This window comes from Rhodnius prolixus, unplaced genomic scaffold, assembly GCF_049639745.1.
Source record: "Rhodnius prolixus isolate KJV_2025 unplaced genomic scaffold, Rpr scaffold_10, whole genome shotgun sequence".
NCBI lineage: Eukaryota > Metazoa > Arthropoda > Insecta > Hemiptera > Reduviidae > Rhodnius > Rhodnius prolixus.
Genome location: NW_027411615.1, coordinates 20,170,956 through 20,191,058, shown reverse-complemented (window position 1 = coordinate 20,191,058; position 20,103 = coordinate 20,170,956). Strand labels below are relative to the sequence as shown.

Here is a 20,103-nt window from a genome sequence, read left to right as displayed (position 1 = left end):
GATCAAGATGTGATTTTTGGTGAGGGAACTCACGATGGTGATAAATGAACACATACTAGATTGGGTCGACAGAATGCAGATCCAGTCTTGATGTTTGCAGTCCTAATTTGCAAAAAATTTAGCACAGATCTTTGATGATGATACTTTACTTGTTTAGTTTGGATAACCTTCATAGAAAAGAGTTAATTGGAGTCTACAGATATGTGATCCCGTCCTACCCACAATTGGTAGTTGGACGTTAAATTTAAATAGGTTTTGTTTAAGTTAAAATTTCGATTCGAAAGAATGATGAAGGTACGATACATTCTGAAACAGTCTGAAGAGGATCTGCATAAAATACCAAACGAATTGGGAGGTTAATTTCAGAACGTGTAGAATACTCGGAAAACAGTTGAAGATTCTCAATGGATAGCGCAAATCGAATAAAAAAAGACTTCTGAAAGAAAGGTAAATGAAGACTGCTGGAGTGCATTTGGTCAGAGACCACTTGATTCTTTTTGGTTAAGACTGGAAAGGTTGTATAATTCGAATATCAGAAAATAAAATTTCTGAGTGTACAGGTAATATATATTTTATTTATTTGATTTATAGGCCTCACGTCCTGTCTCAAATACAGTTGGGTACAGCATAAATTAATATAAATATATACAAACATAGGCACAAAAAAACTGTAAGAAACACTTTGAATTATGTCATTGAAATAAGCTCAAAGGAATAGCTCCTTTGTGGTATTTCATGGTATTTTTTAAGTCCTTGAAAATGACTAAAAAGTTAAATAAAGCGCCAAAATAATTAAAAAAGAAATAAAATAAAAACCATAAATTAACTTTTTAACCTATTAACTCCTCTCTTAAAGTGAAACCTCCACACAGATAACAGAATACAGTTTTCATTACAACTCTACTGCACTGAGTTAACACAAAAGGTAAACTGAAAGATGCTCTGTCCCGATACTTTTCACGGATGCTAAAATATGCAGGACAAACCATGAATATACAGTGACTCCCATTAATATTGGGTCACCTATTACAAAATGATTTAAAAGGAAAATGAAAACAACAGACAAAAGTTTGGAATTTTTTTTTTTTAAATTACATTAGCAACATCTGTGGAAATTATATATAAGTATAAATCGATGAAATTCCAAACTGTTAGGTAGCACTTTTTGAAAAAGTGTGAAATAAGGCTCTCAAAAATATTGGGACACCAGAAGTGCTAGAGTTTAAATGTTCAATATTTAAAATCTCCTACTATTTAATATTTGGTTGGTAATAATTTAATAATTGCTTTTTGACTTACAATAACCCTCAAACGATCAGGCATAGGTGAAACAAGTTTTTGGTTAATTCAGGTGGTGTTTTTTTCCCATTCTTCCAGGAAACATCGTTTTAATTCATTTTTGTTAGATATTACTCGTTTTTCTTAAAGCACTGGCTAAATATTGCCATAAATGTTCAATGGGATTAAGATCTGGTGACTGCGGAGAGGTTTGGAATACTTCTGGGCAATTGTATAACAGTCACTGACGTATCACCCAAGGCCGTAGGTTTGGGGTCGTTATCTTGGTAGAATTTAGAAGACCCTAAAATACCAAATGTTTGGGCACTTTTTTCAAATTATATTTTAATATATTACTATAAACCATTTTGTGGATCATTCCATCAATAAACACTAATTCTCCAAATCCTGATGCGGACATCCAGCCCCAAACCAGAACTGACCCACCTCCACCCGGAGGTGCAGCTTTAAAACCCTTTAAAGTTGGCTGTAAATTCTTCTTTTCGAGTTCAGCATTCGCTTTCCTCCAGACCATAACCCTTCCATCTGACTGGAAAACATTAAATTTTGATTCATCGCTAGAGTATATCATTCCAAAAGTCACTATTTACATTGGAATATTTTTCGGCAAATTTCACTCTCTTAACACTATTTATCTTACTAACAAAAGGATTCTTCCAGGCTACTCTACCATGATAGTCGAGTTTTCTTAGCACTCACCGAACTGTTTCTGCTCCTTTTTTGCTCTCTGAACATGTCAAAAATTTCACATAGAAGTTTTGGAGCACTAAGTCGGTGATCTTTTTTAATTCTTTTAATATATAACGCTGCTCTCTCTCAGAGAGCAGTTGAGGACGGCCTTTTTGTGGGGTTGAAACAATTCTTTTTACTTTTTGGTAACGCTGAATGATGTTCTACACAGTAGATGTTTTAGGTCTGATCAGTTTTTCTGTCTCTCTAACACTTTTTATTATCTTTGTGCAAAGAAATTATAATATTTCTTTGTTCAATCGTTGTATTTGTATTTTTGCGCGACATGTTACACCTGGCTTGATTTATATAAACTAATTTAATTATTAATTTCATATTGAATATATGCTTAAGGTATATATTATTTACAAATTGTATAAATATTCGGGCAAAACCTTGGACAAACTATAAATTATAATAGTGTCCCAATATTTATGAGAGGTAGAATTTGCTCTTATTATTATATATATTTTTTTTAATCTACCAAAACATTTTTATGTACTTATTTAAATAGTTTTTATTTAATTAATAGTAATTATAAAATGAAATGAATTTATAAAAATTTGAATAAATGGGTACCACTTTTAATTTTCGTCAATTTTTAACTTCTGTATGTACTGTCCCAATATTAATGGGAGTCACTGTATTTTATTAAAAATAAAATTATTTTTTAAATTTGTGTTTTTCTTTCACAAAATGTTTATTCTTACAAGGAATTTAAGTAGTGAAATTAAAAGAAATATTGACTGCTCTTATAATTATCGTGACTGAGTTTTCTTTGTAAAAGTTAATTCCTGGATAGTAGTTGAATTATGATTATTGAACTCTGTTGAGCTATTCAGATTTTTTTTTAAAGATGAAGGCTTATTTAATATAACCAATTTATTGTAAATTATTGTTTTTTCCTGTTATTACAAACAGTCTAGAGGACATCTTATTTATTGAAGGGTTTTACTGCATTAATTACACACAATAACCACATATGACGGAATTCATGATAGCATTTTAAATCTTGTTGCCACAATAGACCCTCTGTGTTGCGGTTGCATAGGCTTTCTGGCCAACCCTAGTTGAATCTAATTATAAATCTTCAACTAACTTCGCTCGTAATTAGAAAGTTTCAACGCTAAAAAGTAGAGAAATCATTAGTTGCCATTTGCAAAAGAATTAATACAGAATCAACTAACAAAACAGAAGAGATACGAGGGTCGTTTGAAAAGTCCGTGCAAAGTCAGAGAGATAACACCACTGGCGCGTATCGAGGTTATGTTTAGTTAGTAGCATCTCTTGGAAGAACACACACCAAGTTTCAGCCAGATCGGTCTATTTCTTTGTGTTTGGCATTCGTTTGAATCGAGGAAGTCGAGTGATTTTCAAAAAATGGATGAAAAAGAATTTCGTGTGTTGATTAAACACTAATTTATGAAAGGCAAAACGCCTCAGGAGACTAAAGAGAAGCTTGATAAACATTATGGTGACTCTGCACCTTCGATTAGAACAGTTTATAAGTGGTTTCAAAATTTTCGGAGTGGCCATATGGGCACAAGTGACGCTGAACGTTCTGGACGCCCTGTTGAGGTTACTACTCCAGAAATCATTGATAAAATCCTTGATATGGTGATGGATGACAGAAGAGTGAAGGTGCGTGAGATTGCTAGTGCTGTGGGCATCTCGAATGAACGGGTACATAATATTTTGCATCAACATTTGGACATGACAAAGCTATCCGCAAGATGGGTGCCGCGATTGCTCACGCTTGACCAAAAACGAAATCGTGTGAAGTGTTGCAAGGACGGTTTGCTGCTGTTCCAGAAGAATCCGCAGGACTTTAAGCGTCGTTTCATCACTGTGGATGAAACATGGATACATCATTACACTCCTGAGACCAAAGAACAATCTAAACAATGGGTTACCAAGGGGGAATCTGCGCCAAAAAAGGCGAAGACCGTTCCTTCGGCCGGAAAGATTATGGCGACTGTCTTTTGGGATTCGCAAGGAATAATCCTCATCGACTATCGCCCACGATTGGCCCACAAAAAAGTCCTTTTCCATCACGACAACGCACCAGCTCACACCTCAGCAGTTGTGGTCGCAAAATTAATGGAAATAGGGTTCCAACTCGTTTCACATCCCCCCTATTCTCCAGACTTGGCTCCCTCGGACTACTATTTCTTCCCCAATATGAAGAAATGGCTGGCGGGAAAAAGATTTTATTCAAACGAGGAGGTGATTGCAGAAACGAATGGCTATTTTTCAGACATGGACAAATCCTATTATTCGGAAGGGATCAACAAACTAGAGCAGCGTTGGACGAAGTGTATAAGCCTAAAAGGAGACTATGTTGAAAAATAAAAAAGGTTTACCCTAAAATATTAAGTAGTTTTTATTTTTGCACGGACTTTTCAAACGACCCTCGTATGTTAAGCAATATAGCAATAATTTTTCTTAATACTTGCTAGAATTCTCCCTCTTTCTTTTGTTGCATTAGCATTTCAATTATATGTGACATAATAATTAGAATAATCAGGCTTAAATAAAGGTACAATCAGGTATAGTCTGGTATAAATAGGTACAGTCAGGTATAAATCGAAACTAATAAATGATTCTGTGTATCATGCCACGGTTTTTCCAGTTCCAACACTAAGTGTTTGATCAAATCTGTCTCGTTCCAAAATTTCAAATAAAATATTTTTTTAAATTTATTTATTTGTAAAGTTACACCAGCGCTGAATACACTACAAGTAACAATGGCAATAACTGACACCACTACAAACTCACTAATTGAGGGGAGAATTTGCCCAGTGATAACACTCCCTAAGTCGTCTCCAGGATTAGCTACTCTCTTCAGAAGAGAGAAAATCGCGAGGCCACTGACGTTTTAATCGTCTGGGAGGATGATCTGGAAGGTGATGATGAGATGATAAATGACGGACAAGAGGATTAGAATGAGAGTGCAAGTTTTGATGAAAATTTTTATAACGAGTTCGTGCAACCTGGACCTAAAAACGGAATTTCAAAGTCTGAGTGGATAGTTAGATTTGAAACGTAAAACGGGGCCGTTAACGATAGTGCGGAGAATTTTAGGCTGAAGCGATTGAATCTGTTGAAGATTGGAGCGTTTCGTTGCATCCCACAGTTCAATACCGTACAGTTCAATAGCGGGTTTTAGTATGGAATTGTAAATCAGTCGTTTGTTATTAAGTGAAAGTTTTGAACGTTGGTATAGTAGTCTTTTAAGAAGTCGATAACACCTGTTAACTTCAGTTCGGGTTCCACGTCAGTCTTTTGTCTAAATAAAGCCCAAGATAACGGACAACATTGGCAGGAGGAGGAATTGGAATTGAGTCATGGAAGATTGGAGGAAGAGGGATGCGGCGGAGAGTAAAAGTAATGTTTTGAGATTTTGTTTCATTTAACTTGATTTTCCATTTTTTAAACCATTCCTCAAGAGAAAAGAGATGAGTTTGAAGGTTTCTGTCTGAAGTTACTGGATCAATGTGAGGAGAAAGTATAGCGGTATCATCTGCATAAGTTAGAAGGACAGTTTCAGGATGGATTGGTATGTCTGCTGTGTATATAACATATAGGATAGGTCCTAAGATGCTTCCTTGAGGAACACCCGCTTCAATACGATGTTCCGATTTGAATTTGAAAATAACGATCTGACAAATAGGACTTCAAGATGAGGAAGTGAGTGAACGGAAGTACGCCCTTGAGTTTCCAGAGCAAGCCCGGGTGCCAAACCCGATCGAAGGCTTGCTTCACATCGAAAAGACACCCGAGAAATAAAATAAATGTAATAATAATACCAATATTACTCTCAGTATTTTTATTTTCTGATATTTGAATTATACAATCTTTCCAGTCTTATCCAAAAAAAAATCAAGTGGTCTCTGACCAAATGCGCTCCAGCAGTCTTCAATTACCTTTCTTTGCTATTTTAAGCAGATCCTCTTCAGACCTTTCAGAATATACCGGAGCTCAATCATTGGAAATCGAAATTTTATCTTTAAGCCAAACATATTTAAACTTGTTTTTACACTGAATGACTCACAGATATTTTATAAGTTTAACATTGTAGGGCGTTTAGAGATCAGAAATGTAGATAGACTTTCTCAGTTTTATACAAAAGAAATCTGTTATGTCTTCCATATTAAATGGAAAACTTGCATGCCACAGCCTCCTTTCTTGCAGCTGTTACCGAAACAGGATTCTCAAGCAGCGTCCGCCACCGCTTTCCTTCTGCTTGATGCTGTTGGGTCCTTTTTATTGCTTCATTATAAGAAGACTTAACTACTTTTTTAACAGCGGAGAAGGCGAGCGGTGTGTCGGGTTGCTGCATTTCGGCTCCTCTGCGGGCTAGCTCATCTGCTTGCTCGTTACCTGTTAGGCCGCAATGACTCGGCATCCATTGGAGCACGACACGAGTTCCCCGCTCGATCAGAACAGCTATGTGGCTTCTTGCTATCCCCACCTCCGAGTGGTCAGTGTAGTGTCTACTAGAGATTGCCAGTATTGCAGCCTGGGAAGCACTATTTGGGGGGTTATCCTTTTTGTCTTCTATTAATTTAGCCAGAGCCATGGAGATAGCTTTGACCTCCCCATCGAAATTAGTGCACATCCTACCCACTGGCTCAGCCAGCGTGAACTCTCGACAGTACATTCTTTTTTTTTAATGTTTTAAGGCGCGTCAACATCTAAGGTTATTAGCACCCGGAGCTTTTTTCAGTGCACTGCCGGTCTCCGGGCAGTGTTCTCTCGTTACAGACAACACTGTCCATCACCGGACAGTGAGCTGTAAGAAGCACCTAGGAAGAGAAAATCTAAGGATCAGCAGCTGGATTCGAACCCGGGACCTCCGCGTGGGAGTCCAGTACGCTAACTGCATAGCTAATCCGTTCCCTCCCTGCTATTAATAATTTATGTCAGCAAACTTTTTTTATTTTTTGTTTTGTTTGGCTTAAAAAACTTGATAACTTCTGAAAGACCTCGTATCGATTCTACGATCAATAATAAATTATTTATTCACTAATCAAAAGAGACAAAATATCTATCATCATAGTTTAAACATAGTTAAACTATTACTGAAATAGATATATCTATTCCCACTCGTTTGTCCAGTAAAATACATTTAAAAAAAACAATAATAATAAATAGATAAACAAAGTTATTAATAATGATAATTTATAAACGTTTAAGGCTATAGTTCAAATATGAAATTAAAAAATTGCATTAAATAATTTAAAAAAAGTATTATTATTATAAATTTATTATCACTTAAATCATTTATCATTTTAGATTATGCTCAAATATAAAACCAAGGCAACAAATTTTTTACATTTCACAACTTGTTATACCTCTTCCACAAATCTCTTAAATGAGCATTATAAGTTTCTCTGAGAAAAATTTATTCACCATTGCCCTTTATTTCTGCTTTATACATTTATATCATTCTTATAATAAAAAAATCTTCCTTATTTTAAAGAGAATTCAGATGAAAATGGAACGGTTGCTTGGTGAAAATAATTTTTACAACTGGTAAAGTTTTCTTTCAAAACTAAGGTGCCAATGTTCCTTCCATAGGGCTAAATAAAATTATTGGGTGACCCAGATTTACAAGGAACAAACAGTAGTGCAAACTGGACAGGTTAGTACTGCCCTGAGCCAAATAAAACGGACCTGGTTTATCTAGAAAATCATTCCTGGCGGAATGTTCTGAAAGCGATAAAAAATAAAGAGAACTTTACAAATAACAATCTCTCTTCTCGGCACCGAAATTCAACGCTAATTCACACCTACAAACAAAATGGGTAATTTGAATAATAATTAATTTTAGTAACTACATTATTAAACAATTTGTTAAACTTACCAATCTTCAAACAGTTTTAACCATTATTTTCTCAATTATTACGAAACAGTTTTGTTTGCACATTAATTACAATGGTAAAGTAATAAAAACAGCATAAAAAAACAAGTTTCAAGCATTTAATTAATAAGAATGCAATGTTTTTAAATACTCCTCAATGCTAACATACTAATTGTTCTTTTGTTACAATGTAGTAAATTATAAATATCTGAGTTACAGTTTCTCTTTTAAGAATAAAAGAATAATTTTATTTCCAACCTTAATAATTGTAACCTACTGTAAAAATGGGGCAATTTAATTTTTGAAATTCAAAATATTAATGTTACTGTCACTTTAATATGGCGTATTGGATCTAAAAGAAGAAAACTGAAAAGTGAATATTTTAAATTATTAATAAAAATATCAATCATGTGACAAAAAGAACAATTACGTTTGTATTGTACTAACTAGCAAACGTCTGTGTCATTTTGCATTATTCATCAATAAATCAATCAATAACTGGTATTAATTGTTTGTAATAACAACCATATTGTCAAGAAAAAAAAAAGTATAAGATTTGTGGCTAGCATAAACAATAGAAATTATTCACAAAATGACACAAATATTTTATTTGTTGTTTTCTGCTGCTATTAATAACAGTATTGCTTTGTTTATATTAGTTAAAACGTTTGTTTTTATTTTCCCTAAATATTTGCTGTTTGTAAATAGATGACTTACTATTTTTTTAAAAATTAGTTTAGTCTTCCTTCTAAAGAGCCCCTTCAATGTAAAGTGAGGTTTTACTCACTGTATAATGTTTATTTCTGTTTTCTTAAGTGGGGACAGAAATCCTGTGCTATCCAAAACTCTTCTGGACTTTTATAGATACATATTTTAAATAAAAACAACCGACCTGAGATAAAAATCAGTCCCTGGCCAGAACCAACTAAGAATCACAGCTGTCCGAACAAACTACCTTAAGAAGAAGCAGCATAATAAACTCCTGCACTAATGTAACCTATTCTTACCGAAGATGCTAAACCTAACCTTCTCATTCTCAAACATAAGATTTTTTTACAAATTTTACAGAACGGATTAGGAATTAGCCAAATTTTGTAAAGGAGTCTCCTTAAATTTAGATAACTAGCGATAGACTCAATAATGTTTGTATGAAATTAAAATGTTTCCACAAAAAAAACTGGATTTAAAGAAAACGTTGGAATTAAAAACCCTTGAGAATCGAAGTGAGAGAAAATGTGATGGTGACGGGAGATAAGGAGTTAAGAAAGCAATTTGAGTTTTGAGTCTCTTTGGCCTAACTACAACTACGTCTTTCTTTAATTTATGACTGTAAAAATTAGATTTACCACGTATTTTAGGAAATTACTGGATATTAGAGAGCCTCCTGTGTAATCTTTTGTCAAAGAAAAATATCTAGAAGGCTGAAACTAAAGAAATCAGTTCGTGTAAAAGAAATTGGCAATGAGACTTGTGGAAATTCTTGATGGTGAAAATCTTGTATTTTTCTTTTCTTTTTTTTTTTAGCTCCAGACTTTTCCTTTTTTATTTTCATTTAAGCAACTTCTCAATTACGCCTATAGTGTTTCACTAAAGGCAATAAAATTCTAGACTATTTTATAGGCGTGCCTGGATAGAATGATGGTACTGTTTATATACAATGCATCCCATGAGTCCTCTAAACTTACTTCAGAATCCCTTGGGTTACATACCTAGTTCTAGTTGTATAACTTCATGATGTATTCCTGGCTATTTAATAAAATATTAGCAACGTCAACTGGTGAGTGTAAAACGAATTAACAGGTTGTGAATTTTAACTTTAAAATGAAAGTTTCGCGATATTGATGGATTTTTATAAATTGAGTATTCATCGATGAAATAAAAGTTGCAACAACTGAGATAATAAAGTGTTTTTAATTCTTTATTTATTTTAATGTTCACTTTCACAGCATAATAAAGAAAAATCGTAGGACCTTGAAGGTTTAAACTGTTTGTTTACGTTATTTGTTGTTTTAAATAATTATCTCTTATGTGCCACTTCATTTAATGTTATTGTTTTTAGTTTCCATTATCTTCATCATTTATATTCTTTATTTTTTCTTTCCTTTCTTATTTTTATCAATTAACTTTGTTAATTCGGATATTTTACTGCAAAGATAATCCTATAAAGCAGCAGGTCTTTCTATAACAGTGATGGCGAGCCTGTGACCCGCGCAAGCTATTTCACTGACCCACAATTTCTAGGCAACTATTTGTTTATTTACGCGGGTTGATTTAGATTTTCTAATTGTTGGATAATTTATATTCTATCTGTATTTTTTTTTCAATCACGCATTGACACAAAAGCAATTTAAATGCTATCTATAACCTTTAGTTTGATCATTACAGTTCTAAAACGCAAATGACGACAAATGCTTTTGTAGTATTTGAAATAAAGCAAAATTGTTTACAAAATATCGAATAAAATGAATAATTTTACTCATATTTTGTTTGTTAAAAAAAAATCGGTAACCCAAAGCAAATAACCGTATTTAGATTTTTCTTCAGAAAAAACACACTTTTGTAAGGTTTTGTTCAGATATGTTTGTAAAATTAGTTTTGAAAATATTCAGTTTAAAATTTTTAAACTTAACTCTTGTGCAAATGGGCATTAGTGACCCAAGAGCTAGTACTAAAAAAAAAAATGAACAAAATTTGACCCACGTCTCAAAAAGGTGAGCCATCCCTGATCTACATAAATCACAGCCTGTATAACATGAATTTACTCTACGAAAATATCTTAATTTTTATTTCCTTTTCCTTAATTCAATTTTATTTATTTCCCTGAACATACGTTTTATAATAATTTTCTGGGGTTTCAGTCAACACTTGAAACTGTCCAAAACTAGGAACAATCTACGGATAGGCAAGCCGAAACTCTGGACTCCCATATTTTGCTTGTAGCAGCACTTATGGCGGCGAAGTCAAGATCTAGACAGGCTAGAGTTATTCGACGTTCAGGTTGTTTTTTCTACAAACAGTTGGTGTGGAGTTTTAGGAAATCAACTAATCGGCCCATACTTCTACAGAGAGAAAACTGGTGAAAGGTATCTAACTTTTTTTTAGGAGACATTTTGCCAGTTCTGCTTGAAGATGTTTCTCTACAACGTCGGCTAGATATGTACGAGGGTCGTTTGAAAAGTCCGTGCAAAAATAAAAACTACTTAATTTTTTGGGGTAAACCTTTTTTATTTTTCAACATAGTCTCCTTTTAGGCTTATACACTTCGTCCAACGCTGCTCTAGTTTGTTGATCCCTTCCGAATAATAGGATTTGTCCAAGTCTGAAAAATAGCCATTCGTTTCTGCAATCACCTCCTCGTTTGAATAAAATCTTTTTCCCGCCAGCCATTTCTTCATATTGGGGAACAAATAGTAGTCCGAGGGAGCCAAGTCTGGAGAATAGGGGGGATGTGAAACGAGTTGGAACCCTATTTCCATTAATTTTGCGACCACAACTGCTGAGGTGTGAGCTGGTGCGTTGTCGTGATGGAAAAGGACTTTTTTTGTGGGCCAATCGTGGGCGTTTTTCTTGCAGCTCGGTTTTCAAACGGTCCAATATCGATGAATAATATGCACCTGTAATAGTTTTACCCTTTTCCAGATAGTCGATGAGGATTATTCCTTGCGAATCCCAAAAGACAGTCGCCATAATCTTTCCGGCCGAAGGAACGGTCTTCGCCTTTTTTGGCGCAGATTCCCCCTTGGTAACCCATTGTTTAGATTGTTCTTTGGTCTCAGGAGTGTAGTGATGTATCCATGTTTCATCCACAGTGACGAAACGACGCTTAAAGTCCTGCGGATTCTTCTGGAACAGCTGCAAACCGTCCTTGCAACACTTCACACGATTTCGTTTTTGGTCAAGCGTGAGCAATCGCGGCACCCATCTTGCGGATAGCTTTGTCATGTCCAAATGTTGATGCAAAATATTATGTAGCCGTTCATTCGAGATGCCCACAGCACTAGCAATCTCACGCACCTTCACTCTTCTGTCATCCATCACCATATCATGGATTTTATCAATGATTTCTGGAGTAGTAACCTCAACAGGGCGTCCAGAACGTTCAGCGTCACTTGTGCCCATATGGCCACTCCGAAAATTTTGAAACCACTTATAAACTGTTCTAATCGAAGGTGCAGAGTCACCATAATGTTTATCAAGCTTCTCTTTAGTCTCCTGAGGCGTTTTGCCTTTCATAAATTAGTGTTTAATCAACACACGAAATTCTTTTTCGTCCATTTTTTGAAAATCATTCGACTTCCTCGATTCAAACGAATGCCAAACACAAAGAAATAGACCGATCTGGCTGAAACTTGGTGTGTGTTCTTCCAAGAGATGCTACTAACTAAACATAACCTCGATACGCGCCAGTGGTGCTATCTCTCTGACTTTGCACGGACTTTTCAAACGACCCTCGTATTTTCAACAAGATGGTTGCCCGGCACATAATGCGAGAGTTGTTCGAGGTTTCCTGGACAGAAATTTCCATGAAAAGTACTTAGAGACTGGTCACCTCGATCTCTGGACTTAACCCTAATGGACTATTTTTTATGGGGATACCTAAAAAATAAAGGGTACAGTACCCTTAATCCCGTGGCTTTAGACGATGATCTGAAACGTCGAATAACTCTAGCCTGTCTAGATCTTGACTTCGCCACCATAAGTGCTGCTACAAGCAAAGCGTGGGAGTCCAGAGTTTTGGCTTGCCTATCCTGTTGATGGTGCCCAGTTTGAACAGATTCTTTAAAAAAAAATAACGTAATTTTGACAATAAAGTGAAATTTGTTTTTCATATTTTAAATTACTATAACTTTTGAAAAACCTAACCGATTTCAAAAATTTTTTTTTTCAGGAGCTCAGGATATAAAAAAATATGCATAAAAAATATAACGTTCCATTTGAAAAACAAAAGTTGGCTGCAGTATCTCGAGATGCTGGGATTTTAAAAAATGGGTCAATCACTGATAATAAACTAGACTAAAAATGATTAAATACGTGTTTTTTATTTTTTCGAAATTTCCCGCCGTTAAAAAAAAAAGTGGGTGGAGCATATAACTCTGGTCACCCTGTACTTCATTTCAAAGCTCTAATCTACGTTTCTTCAGAACAAGTATTATGACCAAGTGAAAACTTCTTTTCGTTTGAATTAATGAATCAGTAAAAAAAAGAGCAGTCCTCTACGATTAAAATTTAAATATCCCTGCCCTCAAAAATTAAAATAATACAAAAACAAATAAAACTTACATTTGCTAAAATAACAATTCCAAATAATAAATCGTTTTGAATTTTATCTTTATTTTTAGAATAATTGGTAAAAGCGATGAATATTCATCAGGAGTTAATTGTTTTATTAAATGTTCACAATGCGATAACTCTGCTAAAACTTAACGAGATTGGTAATGTATTTAAGCCATTAAATAATGATGTTAATTAACTTTATTTGCATTAATTATTTTTATATGATTTTCCACAATGTCCCTAATTATAATTTGAAATCAAAATTAATTCTACTTTACAACAATTAACGTATTTTTTTTAATGCAAATATTTAAATACCTAATCCTATATTTATTTATTTATTTTTTTTGGCTAACGTAATTTGGCATTGCATGCTAAAACACAGAAACAAACTCTATGAGGCAGTGTTATAGGAAATATCGTAAGTTTACAGAATAATTATCCAAATGATTAGAATTATTATTATTTCTGCTAAATATTTTTTTATGAACAGATCCCTTTGCCAAATAATCCTCTTTAGATGACCTTCCAATTCTCTTATCCTTACAAATATTCGCTGGATTTCCTCAAGGAAGCATTCCCTATTTTATCTTCTCTATACTGCCGCCTTACCAACTAACCCGACTACAATTACTTTCACATTCGCCGACGACACTGCAATTCTTTCTCCTCATCTAGATCCTGTAATAGCTAGCCGTGCACTCCAATCACACCTAAATCTTCTCGAGCCTTGGCTGCAAAAGTGGAGAATCAAATTGAAATCTAAATACATAGTATTCACTCTAAACAAGAAAACTCTTCCTCCTCTCTCCTTCCACAATACTTCTATACCAGTTACTAACCAAGTACGATATCTCGGACTTCATCTTGACAAACGACTAACTTGGAACCCCCAAAAGAGACTCAAACGAATTGACCTTAATCTGAGATATAAAATGTTGAAAATACTACTCGACAAACGTTCAAAACTGACCCTGACGAACAAACGAACACTATATACGAGTACTTGCCCCAATATGGATGTACGGAATATACAACTCTACGGAAGCGCCCAAAAACTCGAACATCAACCGACTTTAAACTTTACAGTCTAAAACCCTAAGAACAATAGTTTCCAATCATACTATACACTCTGATCTAAAATATTCCTCTCGTCTCTGAAATAGCCCCAATCTCGATACACAAAACTCCACTCAAATCTACACAGTCATTACAACCCTCTGATCCACAGTCATGTCTACTACAACACTTTCTTCAAATCCGCAGCGCAGACTAAAGCGACGGTGGCCACGCTATCATCTCAACACATAACGCCGACCTCCTAGGTTGGTAGCTACGTAAGCTTGCCAATCTGGTGAACTAACGGCTTCCATCATTGGATGGTCGTCGTTCACTCCACTTACGACTCTTGGCGCACATGCATGTGCGCGTGTATGAATGTATGTGCATGTGCATTTGCGCTATCCTTATCTCTCATCTCTTTTGCTTGTTGTACTGGATACAGTTGCAAAATAAATAAACAAATTAAAGAAAAAAAAGATGACGTAAGAGATGGAGATAAGTTTATTTATTTTGTCTTGGGTATGGACTATGTTTAGAACGGAGAGGAATTTTGTGTTTGTGTGAGACATTGAACTGAAGAGAATAATTCCCTTACACTACAGATCGCTATACTATATACATTACATTTCCCTGTATTTAGCATGTATTTAAAATGTTGATCCAATAATAATGTAAGATGTTCATATTGATAAGCTGTAGCGTGTTAGCTAGTTGAGGATAGCCTTCTTAATTTTTGTGGCAACGGTGTTTCTAAAATAGCCACCAATAAGTACAATAAATATCGGTACTTCGAGGACTATGATAACTTCAAAAAAATTGAAAACTGAATCTAAGCTGCCATCTAGCTGTAGGTGCGTGAAGCACCATTCTTATTGATTAATGAGGGGACGTACGTAGGCGTATGAGCCTTTATATGACCACACCTTAGGCGACTCTCATGGAATCAGAGCCACTGTACGTGCGGCTCAACGAAGTTGACGTTATGGGAATGACAGCTTCTTTCATATACTATATGTCTACACACTTAAAACGTGCTAACTTTGAAACAGGTCAAAGGCTTTCTTTATGGAGAATGGTGGCTTTATTTAGAATGAAATTCTTCGGCGCCTCAGATATTTGAAAATGAAGAGGTAACGCTGTGGCTCATATTACCTAGTCATTTAGCCAGAATTGGGTTATTTTTGCAGAAAGAATTTACATTTAATTTACTAATTATTTTATTAACGAATTTAACTAAAATCAAGGCAAGATTGCACGACTTCCTTCCTACAAAAAAACAACTAGAAATTTAAAAAAATGAAGGTAATAATTTTGTATTTAACCCTCCATCGGGCGCAATATGTTTATAACACCATAGGGCACAACTAATATGTAAGATTAATGACCCAATAGTTAATTAATTAAAATTAATTTCATCAAAAATGTTTTGGAAACGTATGAAAAATTTCAGTTTAAGTTTTTATTTAAAAAAAAAACTCGTAAAGTGGAACAGAACATTAATGTGAATAGAGAAATCAGTCATCCCTAATTTTGGAGGTGCATATTTATGAATGTATGAGATGGTTTATTAGCATTAACCAAGAAATGTTTTACGCATTGATGCCCGCTCTGTTCAGAAGAGCGAAAGAATGACCATGAACCATCTCCGAACCATTTCTGTCGACGTTGTCACCAACTATACCAGGAAAACGCCATAAAATATTATTGCTCCTTCGACTAACACTAGAAGTAGGTTTTTTATCCGACGATTTGGTTACTTTATCTGTACACACGCACTCAAAATCATCCGCATCTTGATCTTCTACAAATTAAAAAAAAAAAGCTTGTTTAGTGTCTGGAATCCCCCTTCTCTTTCTTCTATTCAATATTATTCAACAAAAGACATTCGTTGCAAAAATAGTCAATAAGTAGAAAACTGTCTTTTAAATGATAATATGTACTTTGTAACAGTTTTTGATAAGAAAATTTGAAAAATGTCAATACCCACAAAGAATAAGTCCATCGGGCGCAACTAATCTGAGACAGATTACGCGGACGCTAAGTAACACGCACATAACTCAGAGAAAAACACCGACAGGCCGTTCGGTTAGAAGAAGGTAAAAGAGGAAGCTACTGAGGGCCATGGCTCATTCTAAGAAATACTTGAGTTGCTATCAATAAGAAAATTCCCTCTTCATCTCACAGATTAAATGCGTTCGATGGAGGGATTAAATTCTGATTTGAGAGATATCGGTAGTTTACAAAGTAATATAATTTCAGTGCATCTATAATCTAAATCAAAACTTAAACAGTCTGCCATTATAACTCATAAGCCATAGATATTTTGTAAACACAAAGAATGCGAAAAACTGTGTTTTGTAACACCAATTTCTAAAAAAAAAATTCTATTTTTGGAAAGGAGAACTCAATTTCTACAATTTTGATGATCGCAACACATTCCTTACCTAGTAAGAGAGACATTATTTATTATTGAGATCTGCGAATTTCTCAGAATATTCCACCTACTTTGTTATCACTAAATGTTCTTGGCTTTTTTTAATGGCCTAATGAGGCAACATTTATAATTTTTGGCTGCGATTTTCTTGGCGACGCTCAGTTTGGAAACCACATATTTATTTAGATGCTGCGGGAAATTTGCCAGTTCAAAGCTAAATATGAAAAAGGTAGGTCCCAATACAACACAACTCCGTCTAGATAACTTAGAGAGGAATACGGACAGACATTGCTTCTTTTCTTTAAATCGACATCTTTTCAAATCGGACATCTTTTATTAACAGTCTCCACAGTTCACTTAATCACACGTCCGTAATGTTTCTAACTTTGCAATTTTACCAACAATGGCTAGACATTTCATTAACCAATAAAGAAGGAAAACTTATTGCATAAAAATGGCCCAAGTTTATGCAAAAAAAGAAAAAGAAAGACAATTTACGCTTTCTCTTATTTTATTTATATTTTGGATGACAAAATAGTATCTTTGAAAAATTGGCTTGTCTATCTCAAAGATTAAAGCTGATTTGTGAAAGAGGACGCCATTATTCTCTGCAGGCCTGTACATGTTTTATGCATTGCCAGTGACGAATTACAAAATGGTGCCGCGAGGGGGGGGATGAATGACTGAGCGTGGATGCTAGAGGCTGTCCCAAACACCTAACGTAGTCATTACCCAAACTGGCATTCATTCGTCATTCACAAGAACGGGTGATACCATTATCTTCATAAAGCGGGCCATTTTTATTCTCTATTTGCTGCGGCATGTAGAAATACTTCGATCGCAATATAATATAAATATATATACAAATACTGGGGGCCCAGAACTTTTAAGATAAGTCCTCTAAGTATTGCGAGCACTTATTTTTTCATAACTATCGTCTATTTACGTAGAAGACGTACTCGTATATAGAAGCACATAAAGGTGTACGGGAACATATCAGACCCTCTCAAAATGCGGGAACTGGAGTGTACAGTATCAACTTCCAGTTCTCAGAATCTGTTGGAACGTGGGCATCAAATTTTGATGGGAAGATCCGGGCTATCCTGATAGGTCTAAGATATGTGGTTGAAAGGAAACTGGACCAAGTAGTGTTCCTCAGTGACTCCTAAGCTGCGCGTTAATAGCCGTAACTGGAGTTCAGAGTGGAATTCCCGCTGATATAAGAGCGTGCCAGGAAATGGTTGACAAGATACTTATAGAAGGGAAGCACCTGGCTTTCCAGTGGATCCCGGCACATTGTGGATTACTAGGGAACGAGCAGGCCGATAACCTTGCGAAGCAGGAAAGTCAATGTGATCAGCCCGACCATGCAATATGTTACGCATCGGCTAAAAGAGTTATAGGGAGCCACATAAAGGGGAAATTACACGCGGAATTCAGGAGCATGACCGCTGGAAAGCAGTAGGTAACACTGCTTGAAACCGGATACCTGCTGGCCTCCCAAGAAAAGAGTCTATCGTGCTCTTCCGAGGAATTACAGGGCACGACTATCTACAAGCACACCTCCACAAATTAGGATATTAGGGACTCGCCGATTTGCCCATTGTGCAATGACGGTTCAATGATTTTTAACCATTTGAACGAGTGCCAGGCACTATAGGGCATGACTACTGTGTATGAGATATTGGGCTGCCAGACAGAAAATGGCTTAACGCCGTTGTCGCGGGATAGTGAAAAAAAAGAAAAAATTGTGAGATTATTTATCTAGTTTGAAATAGTTATTTATTTAACAAGTGTGGAAAGTAGTTCTTTTCCTCACGCGAGGCAGGGTTTGCACGCACGAGCGAGGCGAGGCGAGTGCAAGTGCAAATTGCCGAGTGTGAGGAAAATACTTAACACTCGAGTTAATTATTATATTTTTTCTGCAACCATTAGATTTATTAACTAAAAAAATTAAAAATTTCATTTTTACAGACTACAAAAAGTAATTTATTTATTATAAACATTTATTGTTATATTACAATTACTTACATTACTTACGTATTTACATTACTTATTACATTTTCTGCTGTTTCTTTTATTGATGGAGGAGTGTTTTCTAAACAGGAATCACAAGAATCCATTTTAAATTTCTATAAGGTAACACTATAACCTTTTTAACTGTTATAATTAAAAATATCTAATTATTTATTAAAGTATTATTTTTATTTCTATATTCCTTTCAATTTTTATTTTATTTTTTAATATTCGTTTTTTAATTATTTAGTTACGTTAAATAAGCTTATTAAAGTTTTACAGAAAATATTTATGTTAATAACAAAACTTCTTATATCAAGGAAGCACAATAAAGTTTTTCCACTCACTAGTGCGGAAAGTGACACTAATGGGAATTTTTCCCCACTAGTGTGGGAAGTTGGGCATTACACAGCTGATTTTAATTGAGTAATGAGAACTTCCCTACATGGTTGCAGAAAAATAACATTTTTAACGAATGAATTTATGCTATAGCTAAGTGTAGATTAAGAGAAGTGGATTTCTAGGGAATCAATTATGCAAAAATGGAATATTCAAGATGATCTACTCTTTCTTTCCACCTGAATCAGTCAAAACGGATTGATCATTTAGATTTTCTCGAAAAGCTATATGAATGTTTATTCTCAGATATTTGGAGCACCCCAGTATTTGAATTTTGACTTTAGTGCTTCAAAAGGTGCAGATGGATTATATAATTAAATACATAAAATTGTACTTCATTGCGATGAGTTAAAAACCAACTTTTGGAAGTACCTACCCAAATCGAAAATTAGGCCCTTGAGTTTTTTTGAACTTCATCAATTTTTCTTTTTATGAAAACTGTGTCATTAAGATTAATGTAAATTATTATCGTGAGCAAATCTAACTATTTAAGAGTTCCATTGTTTGTCTTTTGCTTTAGAACAAGGATGAGCAACATTTCCCGCCAAGCATTTCTAAAATTGAATTTGATCAAATATTGATCAGCTTGTATCGAAAAAACAGTGCCAAATTTCTCATTAAAACTTTCAAGTAAATTCGTTTTTCTGTTCTTTTCTTGTTTGTTTTTACCTTGCATTAAAATTTGTATATAAAATCTTTACTTTTTTTTAATTTTATATTTTTTTATTCTAATATTAATTATAAATAAAGTTTCGTAAATTATTAATAAGAGTTAATCTATGTGCGGCCCGCCAAAAAAAATTAAAATTTAAATTGGCCCATTGATTAAAAAGGTTGCTCACCCCTGCTTTAGAATATTGTTCCCTTCCATGATTAAATTCACGTGTCTTTTCCTAATTTGTTAATTTCTCAAAAACACATTTTAATGTTTTTACTAATTACCTCCGCTGCGTTGGGTACCTTCAATTGTAAAGCTCTTCACTTAAATTACGGTAACAATTCTGAAGTCAAACCAAATCTATTA

General features: G+C 34.6%; 1 protein-coding gene and 1 long non-coding RNA gene across 2 annotated transcripts in view; one reads left to right on the top strand and one right to left on the bottom strand.

Moving 5' to 3' along the window:
• The window catches only part of LOC141457327 (uncharacterized), a 315,830-nt gene that overhangs the window by 64,089 nt on the left and 231,638 nt on the right, over positions 1 to 20,103 (bottom strand). The gene's annotated exons all lie outside the window — the stretch shown is intronic.
• The window catches only part of LOC141457328 (uncharacterized), a 136,725-nt gene that overhangs the window by 53,686 nt on the left and 62,936 nt on the right, over positions 1 to 20,103 (top strand). The window lies entirely within an intron of this gene.